This window comes from Kogia breviceps, chromosome 3 (genome assembly GCF_026419965.1).
Source record: "Kogia breviceps isolate mKogBre1 chromosome 3, mKogBre1 haplotype 1, whole genome shotgun sequence".
NCBI lineage: Eukaryota > Metazoa > Chordata > Mammalia > Artiodactyla > Physeteridae > Kogia > Kogia breviceps.
In genome coordinates this window covers 103,749,160-103,773,660 of record NC_081312.1, presented here as the reverse complement: position 1 = coordinate 103,773,660, position 24,501 = coordinate 103,749,160, and the positions used below count along the sequence as shown (strand labels likewise).

General features: G+C 37.9%; 1 protein-coding gene across 4 annotated transcripts in view; it reads right to left on the bottom strand.

Moving 5' to 3' along the window:
- SCAPER (S-phase cyclin A associated protein in the ER) overlaps positions 1-21,778 on the bottom strand; it is a 499,446-nt gene extending 477,668 nt beyond the window's left edge. For all 4 annotated transcript variants that reach the window (XM_067029410.1, XM_067029411.1, XM_067029413.1 and 1 more), the window contains exon 1: positions 21,755-21,778. The gene's annotated coding sequence lies outside the window, so the exon portion shown is untranslated. The remainder of the gene's footprint in view (positions 1-21,754) is intronic.
- Positions 21,779-24,501: the final 2,723 nt, after the last annotated feature.

Sequence of the window (24,501 nt, the reverse complement as noted above, 5' to 3'; positions counted from 1 at the left end):
AAACAAAAATAAACAAATGGGACCTAAGGAAACTTCAAAGCTTTTGCACAGCAAGGGAAACCATAAACAAGACAAAAAGACAACCCTCAGAATGGGAGAAAATATTTGCAAATGAATCAATGGACAAAGGATTAATATCCAAAATATATAGACAGCTCATGCAGCTCCATATTAAAGAAACAAGCAACCCAATCCAAAAATGGGCAGAAGACCTAAACAGACATTTCTCCGAAGAAGACATAAAGATGGCCAAGAAGCACATGAAAAGCTGCTCAACATCACTAATTACTACAGAAATGCAAATCAAAACTACAATGAGGTATCACCTCACACCAGTCAGAATGGGCATCATCAGAAAATCTACAAACAACAAATGCTGGACAGGGTGCAGAGAAAAGGGAACCCTCTTGCACTGTTGGTGGGAATGTAAATTGATACAGCCACTAAGGAGAACAGTACGGAGGTTCCTTAAAAAACTAAAAATAGAATTACCATATGACCCAGCAATCCAACTCCTGGGCATATACCCAGAGAAAACCATAACTCAAAAAGACACATGCACCCCAATGTTCACTGCCGCACTATTTACGATAGCCAGGTCATGGAAGCAACCTAAATGCCCATCGACAGATGAATGGATAAAGAAGTTGTAGTACATATATACAATGGAATATTACTCAGCCATAAAGAGGAGCGAAACTGAGTCATTTGTTGAGACGTGGACGGATCTAGAGACTGTCATACAGAGTGAAGTAAATCAGAAAGAGAAAAACAAATATCGTATATTAACACATGTATATGGAACCTAGAAATATGGTACAGATGAACCGGTTTGCAAGGCAGAAGTTGAGACACAGATGTAGAGAACAGACATATGGATACCAAGGGGCAGAAAACCACAGTGGGGCAGGGATGGTGGTGTGCTGAATTGGGTGATTGGGATGGACATGTATACACTGATGTGTATAAAATTGATGACTAATAAGAATCTGCAGTATAAAAAAACAAAAAAACTAATACAGAACTTTCTTTGGGTTATTTGTATGGAAACATGTTATTATAAATGTTTCTGACATTACATGAAATTTCTAAAAATCTTATATGTTCCGGTATAATGTTATAAGTAATAATTCTAGTTATTACTTTAAAATGTATATCTCAGAAATAACTAAATTTCCTTGTCAATTGCATTATTATGAACTCTCATCAAATCTTCAACCGTGGTCATTTTTAAATCCTTTGTTATTTACAGACAGTTCTGGGTGTACTTTGATGCTTTCGCAAATATGTTCCTATAAAAGGGTTTCATCTTCAAGGAATTCATGGAAAAGACTCTGACAAGTACAGGTTTCTGGTAACTGACTATACTGCTAAACTGAATGAATAAGCATTTTCAGAACTCTAATGGAAAACTGATGAACTCATAAAAGTGCTAACAAAAGATCAAGATGAAAAAAAATTAATTACATGGGACTGAGTGAACTGATGAGGATGATTATAATTTTTGTGACTTTCTGTTTGAATAAAAAAAATATCCCACAAGGACTCAGAGGCAAAAAATATACAAATCAATTTTCACTGCAAAGTAAAGCAGCTGTTACAGTGGAGGATTACTAGACTGAATGTCAATATTATGACATAGTATGAGTGTGTTTCGTGTTTGGTAATTGCAATCATTGTTGCTTTTGTTGTGGTCCTCCATTTACAATGCTTGGTGTCAGTCTATTTATCTCTTGTAAAAATAAAATACAGTGTGTGTGTGTGTGTGTGTGTGAAAAAAAAAATCTTTGCTCACAATGTTCCTTTCTTCTCACCCTATACGTATTTAAAGCCTATCAATTCTTCAAGGCCAACTCAAAAGTCATCTTCATGAAACCCATTTTGATATCCCCAGCTGACAGAGATCTTCTTCATCTGAATTCCCATACCACTTCATCTGTAATCATTACCTCTAAAAAGTGGGGGAAAGTGTGATACAGTGGAAAAAGAGTATATAGGCACAGGAGTCAACCAAATCACTGGTCAGGTGACCTTGAGAAGTCATTCAACCCTTTTGAGTATCGGTATTCCTATCTATAAAAATTAAGGCTGGGTTGCTTACCCAAGAGAATTTTTTCCACACAAAGACCTATATACAAATATTGAAAGCAGCTTTATTCATAATATCTCCAAGCTGGAAACAACCCAAATATCAAAAAGAAAAGAGATAATCCAATTTTGGCATAACTGCATAACAGAACAGAAAGCAATACAAAGGAATGAACTATTGATATATGCAATAAAATGGATATCACAGACATTATGTTCAGAAAAAGAACCTGGACACAAAATAATACTGAATTTATATCATTTATATCAAGTTTTAGAACATGCAAAACTAATCCTAGGTGAAAATATAGAAAGAGGATTGCCTCAGTTGGAAGGGAAGGACTGGTAAGAAGTACAAGGCAACTTTCTGGGAAGATGGATTGCAGTAGTGGTTCCCAACTATATATAAATCTGTCAATACTCATTGAACTGCCCACTTAAAGGGCACACAGCTTAAGGGGAAAAAATGAAGGCTATCCTTAATTTATAAGGTTGTTAGGAGGATTAGATGAGAAACACTTCTACTGAAATCAGTATGGCACAGTGAGAAAGACTACACACTGATATGGGACTGAATCTCAATTTAGCAAATTACTATAGCTACTATTACATAACCTTGGACAACTCACTAATCCCTCAGAACTTCAGTATTCTCTTATGTAACGAGTATAATGTCTACTTTACAGAGTTAAATGGTAGCATACTAGAGTTTCCACCAGTTAAGAAAATATCTGTTACATAACAAGTACCCCAATAGTTTTTTAAATAATACATAAAATCCAGCACATAGTAGATGCCCAATTAGTATTATACTCTTTTCCCCATTTCCCTTGGATAAGAATTTCCTCCTCTACTACATTTTAGGATCCTGAAGGACAGGATCAGCATCTCAGTGATCTTCTCTTTCCTCTACTTAAGATACTATCTAAAAAATGGTAGGCACTCAACAAAGATTTTGAAGGAAAGGAAGGAAGGAAGTATGTTGGCTTGTTGATTAAGCAGAATTACCTCTTTTTCTTTTGGTCATTCCAGAATCAATTACTGAGCTTTTCAGTAAAGACAGTTGTAGGCTAGATATCAATAACTTTTTTAAGGCAGACACAAAACTTATGTACTATATGATCCATATGCACTGGAAAACAGATTTGAAATAGGCAAGAAGCAATGTGAAGTAAAGAATGGGTCTCTGTAATCAGACCCAAATACATATCCCAAGACTGACATTTAAAAATCTATGTAACGCAGGACTTCCCTCGTGCCACAGTGGTTAAGAATCCGCCTATGTTTGTTCTTTGCTATTTTCCAGATTTTCTGAAATACAATTAGAGTACAATTACAACTTTAAAAGATTATAATGATATAAATTGAAATGTATTCAGGAGAGGAGATCAAGACAGCAGGATAGGAGGATGCTGAGCTCACCTCCCCCCAAGAACATATCAAAAAAAAAAGAAAAAAACACATCAATTTTCACAGAAAACAGACTGGAGACTGGCATTAAGACTCTTACATAACCAAGGCTGTAAAGAAAGATCCACAGAGTCAGGAAAGAAGGGAAGAGAAGTGATCAGGTTGGGACCCACACCTGAAGGAGGGGACAAAGAAGTGGGGGAATTACTTGGTTTGGGGGATCCTCTTTGGAAATAGAGGGGTTTGAACCACATATTGGGCACTCAGGCCCAGAGTCCAACACCAGAATGACAAATCCCCTTCACTAGTTTGAAGACAAGTGGGACTGGCAGGGGGGCTGTGAGAAACTTGAACTCCACTCATTAAGAGCATGCACATGCTTACTTGCTTGCAAAACAAGGCAGAATAAGCAGACTGAGACTGCCTGGGACTCTAGCTGGTTTCCACAACCACCTCAGTGCACGCCCTGGCCTACCTTGCTCTGCCACACAACTCCTGATTAGGGTGAAGGCTGCTGCTGCCAAGGGAAGTGCACAGTTGTGGGGGATGGCACCAACTTGGACCCAGCTCTGCATCTGAATGGGGCGAGGGCAGCCATTATTGGCACTCCCAGAGGCAGCAGATTGGGAGTGGTCTGGACTGTGACTGTAAGGCCTGGACAGCCCCGGTGCATGCCCCAATCCACACTGAGTGCCCACTCCAGCCCCTCTTGCTCCAGTGCAGTTCCGCAACTACTGAAGCCCACATGCCTAGAGCCTGTGCTCCACGACAAGAGAAGCCACTGCAGTGAGAGTCACACGCACCGCAACAAAGAGCAGCCCCCACTCACCACAACTAGAGAAAGCCTGCATGCAGCAATGAAGACCCAATGCAGCCAAAAATAAATAAAATTTATTTTTAAAAATTTAAGAAAATTTACATCAAGCAATTTTCCAACCATAATTGTATGAAACTAGAATCAATTACAGGAAGAAAAATGACAAAAAAACACAAGGGGTCCAAACAACAGACTACTAAAAATAATAGATTAATGAAAAAATCAAAGAGAAAATCAAAAATTACCTTCAGATAGATGAAAATAAAAACATAACTCTCCAAAGTCTATGGGATGCAGCAAAAGCAGACCTAAGAGGGAAATTTATAGCAATACAGACCTATGTCAGGGAACAAGAAAAATCTCAAATAAAAATCCTAACCTACCATCTACAGGAATTAGAAAAAGAACAACAAAAAAGCCAAAAGTGAGCAGAAGGAAGGAAATAATAAAGATCAAAGAAGAAACAAATAAAACGGAGACCCTAAAAACAATAAAAAAGATCAAAAAAACCAAGATCTGATTTTCTGAAATGACAAACAAAATTTAAAGCCTTTAGCCAGGCTCATCAAGAAAAAAAAAGAGAGCAGACCCAAATAAACAAAATAAGAAATTAAACAGGAGAAATTACATCTAATATCACAGAAATACAAAAAATCATAAGAGAATACTACAAGCAGTTATATGGTAACAAATTGGACAATACAGAAGAAATGGATAAACTTCTAGAAACATACAAACTTCCAAGATGGAATCAACAAGAAATGGATAATCTGAACAGACTGATAACTAGCAGTGAAACTGAATTAATAATTTTAAAAAATGACAGCAAACAAAAGTTCAGGGACTCACAGCTTCATAGGGAAATTCTACAAAACATATGAAGGGCTAATACCTATCCTTCTCAAACTATTCCAAAAAGTTGAAGAGGAGGAAACACTCCCAAATTCATCCTACAATGCCACCATTATGCTGATAACAAAAAGAGACACGGATACTCCAAAAAAAGAAAATTATGGGCCAATATCTCTGATGAATATAGATGTAAAAATGCTCAACAAAATATTAGCAAACTGATTTCAACAATATATAAAAAGAATCATACACATGATCAAGCAAGATTTATTCCAAGGATACAAGGACAGTTCGATATCTGCAAATCAATGTAATATGCAACATTAACAAAAGGAATAATAAAAACCACAATCATAGATGCATAAAAAGTATCTGACAAAATTCAGTATCTATTCATGACAAAAACTTTCATCAAAGCTGGTTTAGAAGGAACATATCTGAACATAATAAAGGCTATCTATGACAAATCCACAGCTAACACCATACTCAATGATGAAAAGTTGAAAGTTTTTCCTCTAAAATCAGGAACAAGGATTCCCACCTTCACCACTTCTATTTAACAAAGTATTGTAAATCCTAGCCACAGCAATTGGACAAAAAAAAGAAACGCATCCAGATTGGAAGAAAAGAAGTAAAACTGTCCCTATTTGCAAATGACATGATGGTATATATAGAAAACCCTAAAGTCCCAACCAAAAAAACCATTAGAACTAAGAAGTGAGTTCAGTAAAGATTCAGGATACAAGGCTAATATACAGAAATATATTACTGTTCTACACACTAATAATAAACTATCAGAGAAAGAAGAAAAAAAATTTTTAATCACATCAAAAATAAAATATCTAGGAATAAATTTAACCCAGAAGATGAAAGACCTATACTATGAAAACTATAAAATGGTGATGAAGGAAACTGAAGATGATACAGAGATGGAAAGATGACCCATGTTTATGGATTGGAAGAATTAATATTGTTAATATGTCCATATCACCCAAAGCAATCTACATATTTAATGCAATCTCTATCAAAATATCCATGACACTCTGCACAAAACTAGAACAAAAAATCCTAAAAATCATTTGGGATCACAAAAGAAACTGAATAGCCAAGGCAATCTTTAGAAAAAAGAACAAATCTGAACTCACACTCCCTGACTTCAGACTATACTACAAAGCTACAGAAATCAAAACAATATGCCACTGACACAAAAACAGACACATATATCAATGGAAGAGAATAGAGAGCGAGAAATAAACCCGTGCACTTACAGTCAATTAATCTACAACAAAGGAGGCAGGAATATATAATAGAAGACAGTCTCTTCAATAACTGCTGCTGGGAAAACTGGATGGCTACATGTAAAAGAATGAAATTAGAACATTTTCTCACTCGAAATATAAAAGTAAACTCAAAATGGATTAAACACCTAAGTGTGAGACTGGAAACCATAAAACTCCTATAAGAAAACACAGGCAGAACACTCTTTGATATAAACTGTAGCAATATTTTTTTGGATCTGCCTCCTAAGGCAAAGGAAACAAAAGGAAAAATAAGCAAATGGAACCTAATTTAACTTACTTGGGTAAACTATAATGTGCAGATTAATAAACATAAATAAGGGATGTGTGTGTCACAGTAGAATATTTAAATACAACGGATTTCTGGGGAGCAATCCACTTGAATAAAAAACCCAATAGAGTGAGCAAGCACAGGAGTGACACCAAGAGCCCACATCAGGTTAAATGTCACCATTACATCAGGTTAAAAAGGCCATGTTCTCATTTCTCCCAAAAAGATACATAAACGGCTAATAAGAACATCAAAAGATGTTAAACATCATTAGTCATTAATGAAATACAAATCACAACCTCACAACTACAATGAGATATCTCTTCACAACTACCAGGATGACTATAATCCAAAAGACAGACAAAACCAGTGTTATAGAGGATGTGAAAAAATTGGAACCACCATACACTGCGGATTGTGAATGCAATACAGTGCAGCTGGTTTTGTAAATATTCTGGCAGTTCCTAAAAAGGTTAAATACAGATTTACAGTATAACCCAGCAATTCCACTCCTAGAAACATACCCAAGAGAAATGAAAATATAGCCCCACAAAAAAAAGCTTATACACAGATATTCAATAGCAGCATTGTCCATAGAATTCAAAAAGTGAAACAACCCAAATGACTATCAACTGATGAATGAATAAATAAAATGTGGTACATCCATAAAAGAAATGAAGTTCCTGGAAAAGTCAAAATTACCAAGACAGGAAAAACATCAATGGTCGCCAGGGATTCAAGGGGAAGGAGGAATGAATAGGCAGAGCACAGAGAATTTTTATGTCAGTGAAAGTACTCTGTATGATACTATAATGGTGGATACATGTCATTATGCATTTGTCCTAACCCATAAAATGTACAACACCAAGACTAAACAAACAGTAATGTAAACTATGGGCTTTGGGTGACAATAATTTGTCAATGTAGGTTCATCAATTGTAACCAATGTACCACTCTGGCAGGGGATGTTGATAATGGGGAGGCTATGCATGAGTGGAGACAGGGAGTACATGGGAAGTCTCTATATGTGCCTCATAATTTTGCTGCAATTCTAAAACTGCTCTAAGAAAAAAATTTTATTTAAAAAAAAAAAGGTTCGGGAGGGTTCACATGGTGCTGCAGGAAGATCCTGAACTCACCTCCTCCTACAGACACAACGAATCTAAAACTACATATGGAATAATTTCCTTGGAAAGGGACATGAAAACTGGGTAAACAGAACCTCCACAACAAAAGGTAAAAGGACAACATCAAGACAGATAGGAGAGGCAAAGAATCAGAGAGGCAGAGATAGTTTCACCAAGGAAAACCCACCTACCAGCTGTGTCAATTCACAATCGGGAGGGACCACAAAGGTATGGATCTTTGCCCTGAAAAGTAAGGGATGTGAGCTCCACATCAAGCACTCCAACCCCTAGACCCTGCACAGGAGAGATGAGGTCCCAAAACTGTCTTCAAATACCAATAGAAAATATGCCCAGGAAACCTACAGAACCTCAGAGTATGGACAACCCACTCTTAAAGGGCTCATAGGTAGACTTAACCCAAGAATCAGCATAAAAACACCTGATTAAAAAGCATGGAACCTAAGTAATGAGGACCCACTTACTATCTTGAAGCATCTGCCAGAGAGGCAGAATCCAATTAGAACATTCCCCAGGGACTGAGACACTGGCAGGAGACTTTTTTTAAAGATTTATTTTTTGAGGCAACCTGGTTTATAACATTATATAATTTTGTGTATACAACATTTCTACTTTTGTATACCCTACAGCGTGCTCACTACCAGAAATTTAGATTCCATGTGTCAACAAACGGTTAATCTCCTTTACGCATTTCACCCTACTCCTTTCTGTCCCTTTCCCTCTGGTAACCACTATACTTTTTGTTTGTTTTTATATTCCACATAAGTGAAATTTTACAGTATTTGTCTTTCTCCATGTGATTTATTTCATTTAGCATAACACACTCAAGTTCCATATCCATGTGCTTGTAAATGGCAAGATTTCATCTTTTTATGGCTAAGTAGTATTCCATTGTTTGTGTATGTATACAAATATATATCCATATCCATATATATGTATCACATCTTCTTTATCCATTCATCTGTTGACGGGCACTTAGGTTGTTTCCATATCTTAGTGATTATAAATAACATTGCGGGGACTTCCCTGGTGGCACAATGGTTAAGAACCCACCTGCCAATGCAGGGGGCATGGGTTCGAGCCCTGGTCCAGAAAGATCCCACATGTTGCGGAGCAACTAAGCTCGTGCACCACAACTACTGAGCCTGCACTCCAGAGCCTACAAGCCACAACTACTGAGTCCGTGTGCTACAACTACTGAAGCCCACACACCTAGAGCCTGTGTTCCACTACAAAAGAAGCTACCGCAATGAGAAGCCTGTGCATTGCAATGAAAGAGGAGCCCTCGCTCACCGCAACTACAGAAAGCCTGCATGCAGCAACAAAGACCCAACGCAGCCAATAAATTAATTAATTAATTAAAAATTATTTTAAAACAAATAATGCTGTGATGAACATGGGGATACAGCTATCTTTTCAGATTAGTGTTTTCATATTCTTTAGATAAATACCAGGAAGTGGGATAGCTGGATCATTTGGTAGATCTATTCTTAATTTTTTGAAGAATCTCCATAATGTCTTCCACAGTGGCTAATTTACAGTCTCACCAACAGTGCATAAGGGTTCCCTTTTTTCCACATCCTCACCAACATTTGTTATTTCTTGGTTTTCTGAACAGTCATTCTAACAGGCATGAGGGGTATCTCATTACAGTTTAGATTTGTATCTCCCTATTAATGATGTTGAACATCTCTTCATGTGCTTATTGCCATCTGTATGTCTTCATTGGAAAAAAGTCTATTCAGATCCTCTGCCCATTTTTTAATTGAGTTATTGCTTTTTGTTATTAAGTTGTATGAATTCATTATATATTTTGGATACTAACCCCTTATCAGATACATAATTTGCAAGTATCTTCTCCTCCTCAGTAGGTTGTCTTTGTTTTGCTGTCTGTTCCCTTTGCTGCACATAATCTTTTTAGTTTGATGTAGTCCCATTTGTTTATTTTTGCTTTTGTTTCCCTTGCCTAAAGAGACAAATATAGAAAGACATTGCTAAGACCAATGTCAAAGAGCATATTGCCTGTGTTTTCTTCTGTAGGTTTACGATTTCAGGTCTTACATTCAAATCATTAATCCATTTTGAGCTGATTTTTGTGTATGGTGTGAGCTAGTGATTTTTGTGTATGGTGTGAACTACAGTTTCTTTTTTTTGCACGTGGCTGTCAAGTTTTCCTAGCACCATTTGTTGAAGAAGTCAGCCTTTCTTCATTGTATGTTCTACACTCCTTTGTCATAAATCAATTCTCCATATATGAGTGGGTTTATTTCTGGCCTCACAAATCTCTTCCACTGGCCAGCTTATCTATTTTTCTGCCAATACCATGCTGTTTTGCTTATTATAGCTTTGTAATATAGTTTGAAATTAGGGACTGTGATACCTCCAGCTTTGTTCTTTTTTCTCAGGATTGCCTTGGCTATTCAGTATCTTGTGGTTCCATGTAAATTTTAATATTATGTAAATTTTATAAGTTTTGACTCTACTTCTCTGAAAATTGTCCTTGGAATGTTGATAGGGATTGCACTGAATCTGTAGATTGCATTAGGTAATATGGACATTTTAACAATATTACTTCTTCCAATCCATAAGCATGGAATTTCTATTTATTTATGTCTTCTTCAATTTCTTTCAACAATATCTTCCACTTTTGAATGTAAAGGTCTTTCAAATCTGTAAAGTTTATTCCTATATATTTTATTCTTTTTGTTGTAATTTAAATAAGATTCTTTTCCTAATTTCTCTTCCTGCTAGCTCATTGCTAGCACATAGAAACACAACAAATTTTTGTATTTTGTACCCTGCAACTTTACTGTATTCTTTCTTTCTTCCTTCCTTCCTTCCTTTCTTTCTTTCTTCTTTCTTTTTTGGCCATGCAGCATGCAAAATCTTAGTTCCCCAACCAGGGATCAAACCTGTGACCCCCACAGTGGAAGCATGGAGCCCTAACAACTGGACCACAAGAGAATTCCCCTGTATTTATTATTTCTAATAGTTTTTTAGTGGCGTCTTTAAGAGTTTTCTGTTTATAAAATCACGTCATCTGCAAATAGTGGTGAATTTACTTCTTTCCAATTTGGATGCCTTCTACTTCTCTTTCTTGTCTAAGTGCTCTGGCTAGGACTTCCAATACTACGCTGAATAAGAGTGGCAAGAGTTGGCATCCTTGTCTTGCCCCAATTTTAGACAGATAGCTTTAAGTTTTTCACCATTAAGTATGATGTTATCTGAAGGTTTGTTTTATATATGGCCTTTATTATGTTGAGGTATGTCCTTCTTATGTTGAGAGTTTTTATTATAAATTAGCATTAAATCTTGTCAAATGTTTTTTCTGCATCTATTGAGATAATCATATGATTTTTGGCCTTCATTTTGCTAATGTGGTATATCACATTTACTGATTTATAAATGTTGAATAAATCCCACTTGATTATGGTAAATGCTCCTTTCAATGTACTGTTGAATTCAGTTTGCTGAATACTTTTTGCTGACTCAACAACACTTTGTTGCAGATTTTTGCTTGTATTGTAATGTTCATCAAAGATATTGGCCTGTAATTTACTTTGTTTGGTATCAAGGTGATATTGGCCTCACAAAGTGAGTTAGGAAGTGTTGGTGGGAGCCATTTTTGTGATGTCAGGCTACCTTACTAATGCCAGAGCTGGCGGGCATGCATTTGAAATTCTCCATGTAACCTGTTAGTGCCAGTGGCCATGCCCCAGTTAGAGCTCTGCCTACCCCTGTGCCTAAGCCAGGCCTCATAGCCAGCTGAGTGACAGTCCTGCCCATCAGTGCCCCACAGTCACTGTGGCCAAGCCACAATAGGAGGCCCATACAGTCCACCTAGGAACACCTCTTGAGCACCTGGCTCTGGTGGCCAGGCAGAATTACACTTCTGAGCCCCACAGGACATCTAAATAAGGCCACTCCTCCAGGACTGGGAAACAGCTGATACAGCTAATACATAGAAGCAAACACAGAGACTTAGGCAAAATGAAGAAATAGAGAAATATGTTCCAAGGGAAAAAACCTCAAGAAAAGAACTAAATGATAGAGAGATAAACAATCTACTTGATAAAGAGTTAAAAGTAATGTCATAAAAATGCTCACCAGGGACTTCCCTGATGGCACAGTGCAGGTGGCATGGGTTCAAGCCCCGGTCCAGGAAGATCCCACATGCTGTGGAGCAACTAAGCCCATGCACCACAACTACTGAGCCCACGTGCCACAACTAATGAAGCCTGCACACCTAGAGCCCGTGCTCCGCAACAAGAGGAGCCACTGCAACAAAGAGTAGCCCCTGCTCACCGCACTAGAGAAAGCCCGTGTGCAGCAACAAAGACCCAATGCAGCAAAAAATAGTAATAATAATAATAATAATAATAATAATAATAAAATGCTCACCGAACTTGGAAGAATGGAAAAACACAGTGAGACCTTCAATAAAAAGATAGAAGACATAAAAAGTACCAAATAGAAATTATAACTGAACTGAAAAATACACTACAGGGGTTCAACAGCAGACTTGATGAGGTAGAACCAATCAGCAAGCTGGAAGACTAAAGAATGGAATTCACCCAGACATAGCAGCAAAATGAAGAAAGAATTTTAAAAAGTGAAGATATGATAAGGGACCTTTTGGACAACATCAAGCAGCATAACAATCACATTATAGGGGTCCCAAAAGAAGAAGAGAAAGGGCCAAAAAAATTATTTAAATAGTGGCTCAGAAATTCCCTAATCTAGAGAAGGAAACAGACATCCAGGTTCAGGAAGCCCCAAGAGTTCCAAATAAGGTGAATCAAAAGAGATACATAACAAGACACATTATGATTAAAATGCTGAAAGTTAAAGGTACAGAGAAAATCCTAAAAGAGAATAACAACGTGTTACATAGAACGGAAACCCCAAAAGGCTATCAGCAGATTTTTCAGCAGAAACTTCACAGGCCAAAAGGGAATGGCATAACATATTCAAAGTAAAGAGAAAAAACTTCCAACCAAGAATGCTCTACCCAGCAAGGTTATCATTCAGAATTCAGTAAGACATCTAGAGATTCCCAGAGAAGCAAAAGCTAAAGGAACTCATCATCACGATACTGGCCCTAAGAGAAATATTAAAGGGACTTCTTTAGGCTGAAAAGAAATGGCACTAGTTAATAAGAAAATTTACAGAAGGAAACATCACACTGGAAAAGGTAAATAAATAACAAAAGTAGTCGATCAGTCACCAGGAAGGCAAGCATGAAAATTAAAAGACAAAAAGTAATAAAATCAACTATAACTGCAATTAGTTAAGAGATACACAAAATAAGATGTAAAATGTGTCATCAAAGTATAAAATCTTGGGGGTAGTAAAAAGATAAACCTTTGGAATTTGTTCAAATTTAAGTTGCGACCAACCCAATACACAGTACTAATTACATAGGAAGTAGGATATTATATGTGAACTTCATAGTAACAGCAACGAAAAAACTTACAGTAAATATACAAAAGAAAATGAGAAAGGAATCTAAACATAACTCTAAAGAAAACCACCAACACACAAGGGAAGAGAGAAAGAAAATAAGCAACAGAGAGGAACTACAATAACATCCAGTAAACAGTTAACAAAATGGCAATAAGTACCCATCAATAATTACTTTAAATGTAAATGGACTAAATTCACAAATCCAAAGACACAGAGTGGCTGAAGGGATTTTTTTTTAAAAACCCATCTATATGCTGTCTACAAGAGACTCACTTCAGAAGAAAGAACACACACAGACTGAGTAAAAGGATGGAAAAAGATATTCCATGGAAATAGAAATGAAAAGAAAGCTGGAATAGCTATACTCATAACAGACAAACTTTAAAACAAAGATGGTATTAAAAGACAAAGACATTATATAAGGATAAAGGGGTCAATCCAGCAAGACAGTATAACATTTCTAAATGTACATGCACCTAACAGGAAAGAACCAGAATATATAAGGCAAATATTAACAGACGTAAAGGGAGAAATGGAAAGCAATACAATAATAGTAGGGGAATTTAACACCCCACTTACATCAATAGATAGATCATCCAGGCAGAAAATCAATAAGGAAACATCAGATTTAAACAACAAATTATACTAAGTAGATTTAATAGATAGAGTACATTCCATCAAAAGCAACTGATTACACATTCTTCTCAAGTGCACATGGAACATTCTCCAGGACAGATCACGTTAGGTCACAGAACAAGTCTCAATAAAATCAAGAAGACTAAAATCATGTCAAGTATCTTCTGCAACCAAATAGTATGAAACTAGAAATCAATCGCGAGGGAAAAAAATGGGAAAAAACACAGAAACATGGACAGTAAAACAACATGTTACTTAACAACCAATGGGTCACTGAAGAAATCAAAGGAGAATTTAATACCCAGAGACAAATGAAAACAGAAATGTGATATACCTAATTCAGTGGGATGAAGCAAAAGCAGTTCTAAGAAGGAAGTTCACAGCAATACAGGCCTACCTTAAGGAACAAGAAAAATCCCAAATAAACAATCCAACCTAATACCTAAAGGAACTAGAAAAAGAAGAACAAATGAAGCCCCAAATTAGCAGAAAGAAATAATAAAGATAGGGAGGAAACAAATAAAATAGAAATTAAAACAAAAAAACAGAAAAGATCAATGAAACTAAGTACTGGTTCTTTGAAAAGATAAACAAATTCAACAAACTTTTAGCTAGACTAACCAAGAAAAAAAGGAGGAGGACTCAAATTAAATCATAACTGAAAGAGGAGATGTTAAAATTGATACCTCAGAAATACAAAGGATCAAAAGAGACTACTATAAATAATTATAAACCAACAAATCTGACAACCTAGAAGAAATGGATAAATTCCCAGAAATATATAATCTTTCAAGACAATCATGAAAAAATAGAAAATCTGAATAGACAGATTTCTAGTAAGGAGCCTGACACAGAAATAAAAAACCTTCCAACAAACAAAAGTCCATGACCAAATGGCACCACTGGTGAATTCTACAAAACAGTCAAAGAAGATTTAACACCTATCCTTTTCAAACTCTTCCAAAAAACTGAGGAGGAGGAAAACCTTCTAAACACATTTTATGAACCTAGCATTACCTTGATACTAAAACCAGACAAGGACGTGACCAAAAAAACAAAAAAAAAATTTACAGGTCAATATCTTTGATAAACACAGATAAAAAAATCCTCAACAAAACATTAGCAAACGGTGTCCAACAATACAGTAAAAGGATCATACACCAAATACACCACAATCAAGTGGGATTTATTCCATGGTCACAAGGATGGTTCAAAATTCACAAATCAATAAATGTGATACATCACAATAACAAAAGGAAGGATAAATATCACATGATCATTTTGATAGATGCAGAAAAGCATTTGACAAAAGTCAACATCCCCTTATGATAAAAACTCTCTACAAAGTGGGTACAGAGCAAACATACCTCAACATAATAAAGGCTACATACAACAAACCCACAGCTAACATACTGAACAGTGAAAACTTATCATCTAAGAACAGGAACAAGACAAGAATGCCCACCTTCACCACTCTTATTCAACATGGTATTGGAAATCCTAGCCACAGCAATTAGGCAAGAAAAAGAAATAAAAGGCATCCAAAATGGAAAGGAAGAAGTAAAACTGGAACTATTTGTAGATGGCATGATACTATACATAGAAAACCCTGAAGACTCCACCAAAAACTGTTAAGACCAATAAATGAATTCAGTAAAGTTGCAGGATACAAAATCAATACACAGAAATCTGTGGTATTTCTACACAATAATAAACTATCAGAAAGAGAAATTAAGAAAACATTCCCATTTATAGCTGCATCAAAAAGAATAAATCACCTAGGAATAAATTTAACCAAGGAGATGAAAGACCTGCAAACTGAAAACTATATAAGACACTGGTGAAGGAAAATGAAGAAGACACAAATAAATGGAAAGATGCTCTATGCTCATGGATTGGAAGAATTAATACTGTTAAATGTCCATACTACCCAATGTGATCTACAGATTCAATGCAATCCCTATCAAAATTTGAATGGCAAAATTTACAGAACTAAAACAAACAATTCCAAAATTTGTATGGAACCACAAACAATCCTGAATAGCCAAACAATCGAGAAAGAAGAAGAAAGCTAGAGGTATCATGCTTCCTGATTTCAAACTATACTACAAAGCTACAGCAATCAAAACAGTGTGGTATTGCCATAGAAACAGAGACAGAGATCAGTGGAACAGAATTCATAGTCCAGAAATAAACTGACTCATATATGGACAATTAATTTACAACAAAGGAGCAAAGGATTGTCTCTTCAATAAATGGTGGTTGGGAAACTGGACAGTCACACACACAAAAATGAAACTAGACCACCATCTTACAACATACACAAAAATTAACTCAAAATAGATTAAAGGCTTGAAAGTAAGATCTGAAACCATAAAACTCTTAGAAGAAAACATAGGCAGTAATCTCACTGATCAGTCTTTAGATGTTTTTGTGGATCTGACTCCAAAGGCAAGGAAAACAAAAGCAAAAATAAACAAATGGGACTACATCAAACTGAAAAGTTTATGCACAGCAAAGGAAACCATCAATAAAACAAAAAGGCAAGCTACCAAATGGGAGAAGATATTTGCAAATGATATATCTGATAAGGGGTTAATATCCAAGACATATAAAGAACTCACACAACTCAACAACAGAAAAAACTCAATTTAAAAATGGGCAGAGGATCTGAATAGACATTTTTCCAGAAAAGAAATACAGATAGCCAACAGGCACATGAAAAAAAATGTCCAACATCACTAATTATCAGGGAAATGCAAATCAAAGCCACAATGAGATATCCCCTCATGCCTGCTGGAATGGCCATTATCAAAAAAAGCAAGAAATAACAAATGGTGGAGAGGATGCCGAGAAAAGAGAACTCTTATACACTATTGGTGGGACTATAAATTGGTGCAGCCACTATGGAAAACACTATGGAGATTCCTCAAAAAATTAAGAATAAAACTATCATTTGACCCAGCTATTCCACCTCCAGGTATTTACTGGGAGAGCAATAAAACACTATTTTAAAAAGATACATGCTCCTCTACATTCACTGCAGCATTATTCACAATAGCCAAGGTAAGGACACCACCTAAGTCTCCATCGATGGATAAGTGTATAAAGAAGATGCAATATACATATACAATGGAATACTATTCAGTAACAGAAAAGAATGAAATCCTACCATTCTCAACAACATGGATGGACCATGAAGGTATTATGATAGGTGAAATTCGTTAGAAGAAAGAGAAAAAACTGTATGATTTCACTGATATGTGGAATGAAAGAAACACAAACAAACAAACAAACAAAATAAAACAGTGACAAACTCACAGATACAGAGAACAAATTAGTAGTTACCAGAGGGGTAGGGGATTGGTGGGGGGTGGGGGGGGAAGTGGACAAAGGAGGGGGCAACTACATGGTGATAGATGGTAACTAGAATTGTGGTGGTGGTCACTTCCTAGTGTATACAGATGGTAACTTATAATGCTGTACACCTGAAACATATTTTTAAAAAAGGAATAAGGTGCTGACACATGCTACAACATAGATGAACCTTGTAAATGTTACGTTAAATGGAAAAAGTCAGACACAAAAATCCGCATACTGCATGATTCTATTTGCCAAAATAAGCAAATTCATAGAGAAAGAAAGTAGATTAGTAGTTGCCTGGGGCAGAGGTAGGGAGTAGGATGGAAAAGTCGGGAGGGAAGACAGGAATAGGGAATGAATGCTAATAGTTATGGGGCTTCATAGTGGGATACTGAAATGTTCTAAAATTGATTGTGATGATGGTTGCACAATTCCATGAATACACTAAAAACCACTGAAGTGTACACTTTAATGACTGAATTTAATGGTATGTTAAATATCTCAATAAAGCTGTTTTCTAAAAATAGAACTTACAATTTCCAAAATTTCAATCAGTTACTAGTTTCATGATAGTTGCTATAACTACCATCCATACTATTATCTACAAAACATTTTTCTATAAAAGGAACTACATTTTTACTTAAATTTTAAAAGAAAATTTATAACACTAACCTAAATTAAAAATCAGCTAATATAAAAAAATGGATATGGCAATATATTGGCAGTGCTACTTAAATTAAATTTGAGAACCCAGGCTATGGCAAAACAATGGCCACGCAGAAAATAGAGCACAAAAAACAAAACAAGTCAGTAAACAGGGAATGAACACTAGGACTAACTGGCCCCAACGTTTCTGAAAAAGCTGCTGCCTGTGATGAACTGAGGTCTCACTTGTCCTACCCTGCCCTGCAGTCCCAGAATGTAGAGACACCTGAGAGTCCTAGAGATAAAAATGCGAAGACTGGCTCAAGCGCCAGGAAAGGCTTCTCTCTTCTCTATCTGAGTTCGGTCACCAGGCTCTGAAAAGGCAAGAATCAAATGGCAGGCCCAAAATAGTGAGAAGCCTGCTAGTAGCACTATTCTAAAAATTATAGGCCCAATTAACTGAAATCAGGACAGTACATCTATGAATTGTCTCATGTTCGTCAATAAATTCTAGAAAAATCAGGATTTCAATCAGTTCCTCTCCAATGTTCATAAAATCTATCACCCATGTTTTTGCTTCTTAGTATTTACCTTTCTGAGACTGGTACTTAAACAATGCTGATGTCTGCATACTCCAAAACTATCAGTAATTTTTCACGTGTTTCCTAATGGAAAGTAAGTGTATTACAGTAAAATAAGTAGTATTTTGAAGAGCAACACAGACATTTTATAAGTCCAAGTTGTTTAAAGAGGTTTTCAATTCTGATCATACCTATATTTACTACCATGAATACATCAAGTAAAAGGCATTTATTTTCTCCCATGAACCTGGCATGCCTCTTTGAAAATATCAAAATTACTTCTCTTTCCAATAGTATATTAAAAGCTGGCTTGACACATACAGAAATCTTTACAAATGAAATATGATGTCTGAGATTTGCTTCAAAACAATGGGGAGTGATAGCTTTTATGGGACAAAACTGTCCATGCATAGGTAGTTACTGAAATAAATTGGTATATAGCAATTAATTATTCTATTCTCTCCACTTCACACGTTTTCAAAATACATAATAAACTTAGTGCTTTAAGAATTTATGGGACTTCCCTGGTGGCGCAGTGGTTAAGAATTCACCTGCCAATGCAGGGGACATAGGTTCCAGCCCTGGTCCGGGAAGATTCCACATGTTGCGCAGCAACTAAGCCCGTGCGTCACAACTACTGAGCCTGCACTCTAGAGCCCGTGAGCCACACTACTGATCCCATGCGCCACAACTACTGCAGCCCAGCACCTAGAGCCCGTGCTCCGCAACAAGAGAAGCTATGGCAATGAGAGGCACCGCAACGAAGAGTAGCCTACACTCACTGCAACTAGAAAAAGCCCATGTGCAGCAACGAAGACCCAGTGCAGCCACAAATAAATAAATAAACATATTTTTTAAAAAGAAATTATCATTAAAAGTAGTAATTATTTTAGCAGTTTCAGGAAATCTTTAGTGTTTCATGTCACAGAGGGGAAAGTCTGCCTATAAATCATTTCCTTCTAATATTTTTTTAAGGTTGTCTCCACCAATGGACTGTAGATCTTTTGCTTATATTCCATAAGACTTATTGCCAAAGCCAAACACATTTGTGAAAAAGGTTACCATCCCAGCATAAAACTGGAAACAGATTTCTATTAGTGACTTATTTTGTTATACATGCCATTTGCCGTTTTCACTTCTACAATTTCAGAAATGCCAATTTCACAATGGATATTAGATTGCACCATTAAAGAAAATTCTATTTAACTTCCCACTAAATACCACCATCACTTTCTAAGTGTTTAAAAAATGTTCCCATGTGATTCCCAAAGAATTTTTGCTTCTCCTTTAAACTAGGTTGGGTTGTGGTTGGGTATGAAGGTGAAAGAAAAGACAGAATCTCAAGCCCCTTAATCTTATCCTTAAAACATTAAAGTGGTTAAATGAAGGAATTAATAAAGTCAATATCAAATCAACATTTTAGTGATTCTTAAATATCTATGAAGCTGTAAGGACAAATATTTTTGAAGTCTATGTTTAAAACACTAGATCCTTTGGAGACCAATCAACAAATTATTCATAACTGCATTTATATAGCAACACTGATTATGCTTCCATGCATAATCCACCAGGTAGATTGACCTAAACTACCAGAATTTAGAGAATTTTAGAGAATAAAGAATGGCAGCTCAATGGAGTGGAGAGAAAGAAGGAAAGGAGCATGCATTTGCTGAGTGCTTACTATGGGCCAGGAGCAGTTCTAAACGCTTTACAGACACCTCATTTACTTGCTATCAACAAATTTATGAGGTGGATAATAATATCCATATTTTATAGATGAGGAAGCCAAGACTCAGAAAAATTAATCTGTCCAAGGACAAGTAGGAGAGCTGGGATTCAAACTCAGATCAGTTTGCCTTCAAGGACATCATACCATACTTCCTCCCACAAAGACACCTTTCCAAATCATATTAAAAATTCTTTGATTAATTAAAATATTAATTCCTTGGTAGATATTATTCAGATCATTTCAATATGCAGCATAAATCAATCTGCACCACCACATTTTGAGGAAAAGTCATAGTTACCCAGAAAAAAAAAAAATACAAGGGCCAGAGCATCAATATAAACCAGACAGTGACACTGGTCAGAATACCAACCTTAGGTCTGAAAACTTAATTCCAGATGAACCATTCACCAATGGGTGATCTGGAGCAAGTAATGACCTCAGTTTCCCCACTGGTAAAATGGACATAACGCTTATCCCATCCTTCCACCTCGGATTGTTTACCAGAATGAAATTAATGTTGGTGAAATCAATATATAAACTGTAACAAACTATAATACACATAAGGAACTACTATCTATTCAGTAAAATGACTATACTGAACAGCTATTTTCATGTTAGAATAACTTAGCACAAACAGAATGAGGAATACAGTTCACCAACGACAGGAAGCTACTCTCAGGCGGGCGGGCCCCACCTCAGCGAGAGCCACTTGACAGCAGCAGGTGCTGCTTGGAGGACCAGTTTTCTGCTTGCCTTCAAACAATCCCGTCCCTCACTGGTAGGGGAGGGAAGGCGGGAATAAAGTGCTGGGAAGGGAGCACTAAAAGAGGCAGAAGGCTGGGTTCTACTACACCCAGGTGCCAGACCCTGGTTAAACTCTTTACCCCTCCAGGCCTCAGTTTACGCATTTGCAAGATGGAGAGACCTTTCCGGCCCTGCTTCCCGGGCAGAGCTAATACCCGAGTCACTGTGCAGGGAAAGCATGGTAAACCCCGCTGAGAATGAGATGATGACGATCATCTGTCAAATGAAAGGCTGGGAGGGCGGCTCCTCCGCTAGCCCTTCGCAGTTTAGATATTCCAGAAGCCTCGGACCGGGCCGCCCCTCTAGGGAGTAACGCAGCACCCATGTCCACCTCTCGGCCCGCGGGGTGGGCGCAGTCCCCTATCGCTCACACCCCCATCTGAGTACACAGGGCAGGCCCAGAGCCTGCCCACCCCCGCCCCCAGGCCTCCTCTGAGGACCCCAGGGCCCTCCCGAGTAGCCGCGGCTCCCCTCCCCCAGCAGTGTTCCCTGCCCTTCTCCGCTCCCACTCCCAGGTGAGGGGAGGGGGTGAAAGGGCGTACCCCGCCGCCATTTTGTCCCCTTGGCCCCCGCTAAGCATTCCGTCGGCCCGAACCCCAGCCCAGGCCCGCCCAGCTCTGTGCAACGCGCGCCCCTCGCGGACACTCACCCCTGACCGCCCTGCGCAGTTCGGGGCGGCTCCGAGCGTCCCGCCGGGAAAGGGGCGGGGCGGGGGCGGGGCTGCTGCCGAGGGGCGGGGCGGCTGGCCGCTGCATCACGTGACTTCCAGCTGCGGCAGCGCCTCTCCCCGCTCCACTCTCCGGCAGTCCGCGCGCAAGCGCAGCCCGGTTCCCGCCGATGGACCGCCGAAGCAGGAGGCAGGGCGTGGGCGCGCTTCGTGGTCTGGGCGCGGCAGCTTGTAGGTGGCTGTTTCCCCCGCTAGTCTGCGATTGCACGCGCTTTTGGCCACAAGGTTCTCTCTGTCTCTCGGAATCAGCCCCTTCCTCCTGCCTCCCTTATCACCACAGTCTGTCCCATAGATAAAGGACCTAGAAATCCGCCTCAAAAATCTGTGACTCTGAAAGCGCTTCAGAAAAGCAGCAGCCCTAAGCTGAACACAGTTTATTCTCTGCCGCAAAGCTTTATTCAGCTTCTCTTGTGCGCCAAGCTTGAAAGGCTCAAAGTACAAAGACCTAACAATTTAACGATGTTAAATTAGATCTCTGAACAACGCAGACCATAATTATCACATGAATATTCCCCCATCACTTTTCATACAGCTGAGAAACTCAAGCTCTTTACCTTTCCCTCTCCTTTGCTTCCCACAATAAGCAGGAAGTTATGGAATCCAATGGAGTCTACTTCACAAGTAGACTGTAAATACTGTGAGGGCAGGAACCATATTGCTGGCTGTTCTGGCTCCTTTTCCCTCTTGCCTTCTTAGAAAACTTTCTCTTTCATTCATTTATTTAACAAGTGTTTTTTGAGTACCTACTATATGTCAGATGCTATTCTAGATGCTTGGACTTAATAAATAAACAAAAGAGATAAAAATCCGTGCCTTCCTGGAGCAAGGTAGAAACAGACAATAAATAGTGAACATAATAAAGTTCCATGATAATGAGATGATAAGCACTACAGTAAACAAAATGAGTAGGATAAGGAGGCAACATAATGCGATTTCCTGAAAGGTGGTCAGGGCGTTATTCCTCTTATCAATTGTCCCCTTTCTACTCTCCCTTTCATTTCCATAAGCATTTAAATAACCTCTCCCATCTTGAAATCTCCCACCCAACCCACCAAGCCCCACTTCAACCTGTGCTTTCTTTCTTCTGTTTACAGATCTGCCGTTCACAGATACATCTCTCTGACTACCTACACAAGGACGTCTCCAATTCCTCAACTACTACTCATGTCTAAAAACTCATGTTAGGGACTTCCCTGGTGGTCCAGTGGTTAAGAATCCACCTGCCAATGCAGGGGACACAAGCAAGCACTTCAATCCCTGGTCTGGGAGGATCCAACATGCCATGAAGCAACTAAGCCTGTGTGCCGCAACTACTGAGCCCACATGCTGCAACTATTGAAGCCCATGCACCTAGACCCCGTGCTCCACAACAAGAGAAGCCACCACAATGAGAAGCCTGCTCACCACAACAAAGAGTCGTCCCCTCTTGCCACAACTAGAGAAAGCCCACACGCACCAATGAAGACCCAGCACAACCAAATAAATAAATAAATAAATACTCATGTAACTGCCCTCCGGTTTCTGCCCCACCACCTTATGAAAACCACTCTTTTCAAAGTCACTAAGGATCTCCCTACTGCAGATCCTATGGGCGTTATCATCATGACCTAACTTAATTTCTCTGAATCAGTTGACACTCCTTACATCTGGAAACACTCTTTCCTTGCCGTCCACTTTTACTCTTTTGATCTCACTTCTCCATCTCTAAGCACTTCCTCTCCACTTCTTTTGAGGTCTCCTGTTATTTCTCTCACCCCTTAAATGTTGGTATCCCTCAGGGATAGGTGTAGGCCCTCTCTTTTCCACCTGGATACACTCTCTCTGGTGATTGCTTCTTTTTAAATTCAGTTAGTATCTTTGTCCCCTATATTTCCCAATATATATCTCCAGCCCTGATTTCTGCTTTGAGCTCCAGATCCACGTGGTTAACTACCTAGTCATCTCCACTTGAACCTCTCAAAATCAAGAACACAAAAACAAAAACCACTCATTATCTTTCTTATATACATATAAAACAGCTTGAGATATTTTACTTATTACACAGTTCACTCAAAGTGTTCAATTCAATGGTTTTTAGTACATTCACAGAGTGTGCAACCATCACTATAATCAACTTTAGGACATTTTCATCACCCCAAAACGAACCCCATACTCATTAAAAGTCACTTGCTCACTTCCCCTCAGCCATAAGCAACCACTAATCTATTTTTTCCATATATAGATTTGCCTATTCTGGAGATTCTATGCAAAAGGAATCATGCAATATGTGGTATTTTGTGACTGGCTTCTTTCACTTAGCATGTTTTTCAAGCTACAGCCACATTATAACATGTATCATTACTTCAATCCTTTTATGGCTGAATAATATTCCATTGTATGGATATACCTCATATTATTTATCCATTCATCAGTTGATGGACATTTAGGTTACCTCCATTTTGGGGCTATTATGAATAATGCTGCTATGAACATTTGGGTACAAGTTCTGTGTAAACGTATGTTTTCATTTCTCTTGGATAAATACTAGGAGTGGAATTGCTGGGTCATATGGTAACTCTATGTTTAACTTTTTGGAAAACTGCCAGACTATTTATAAAACTAGCTGTATCATTTTACATTCCCACCAGCAGTATACAAAGTTTCCAATTTCTTGATATCCTTTCCAACAC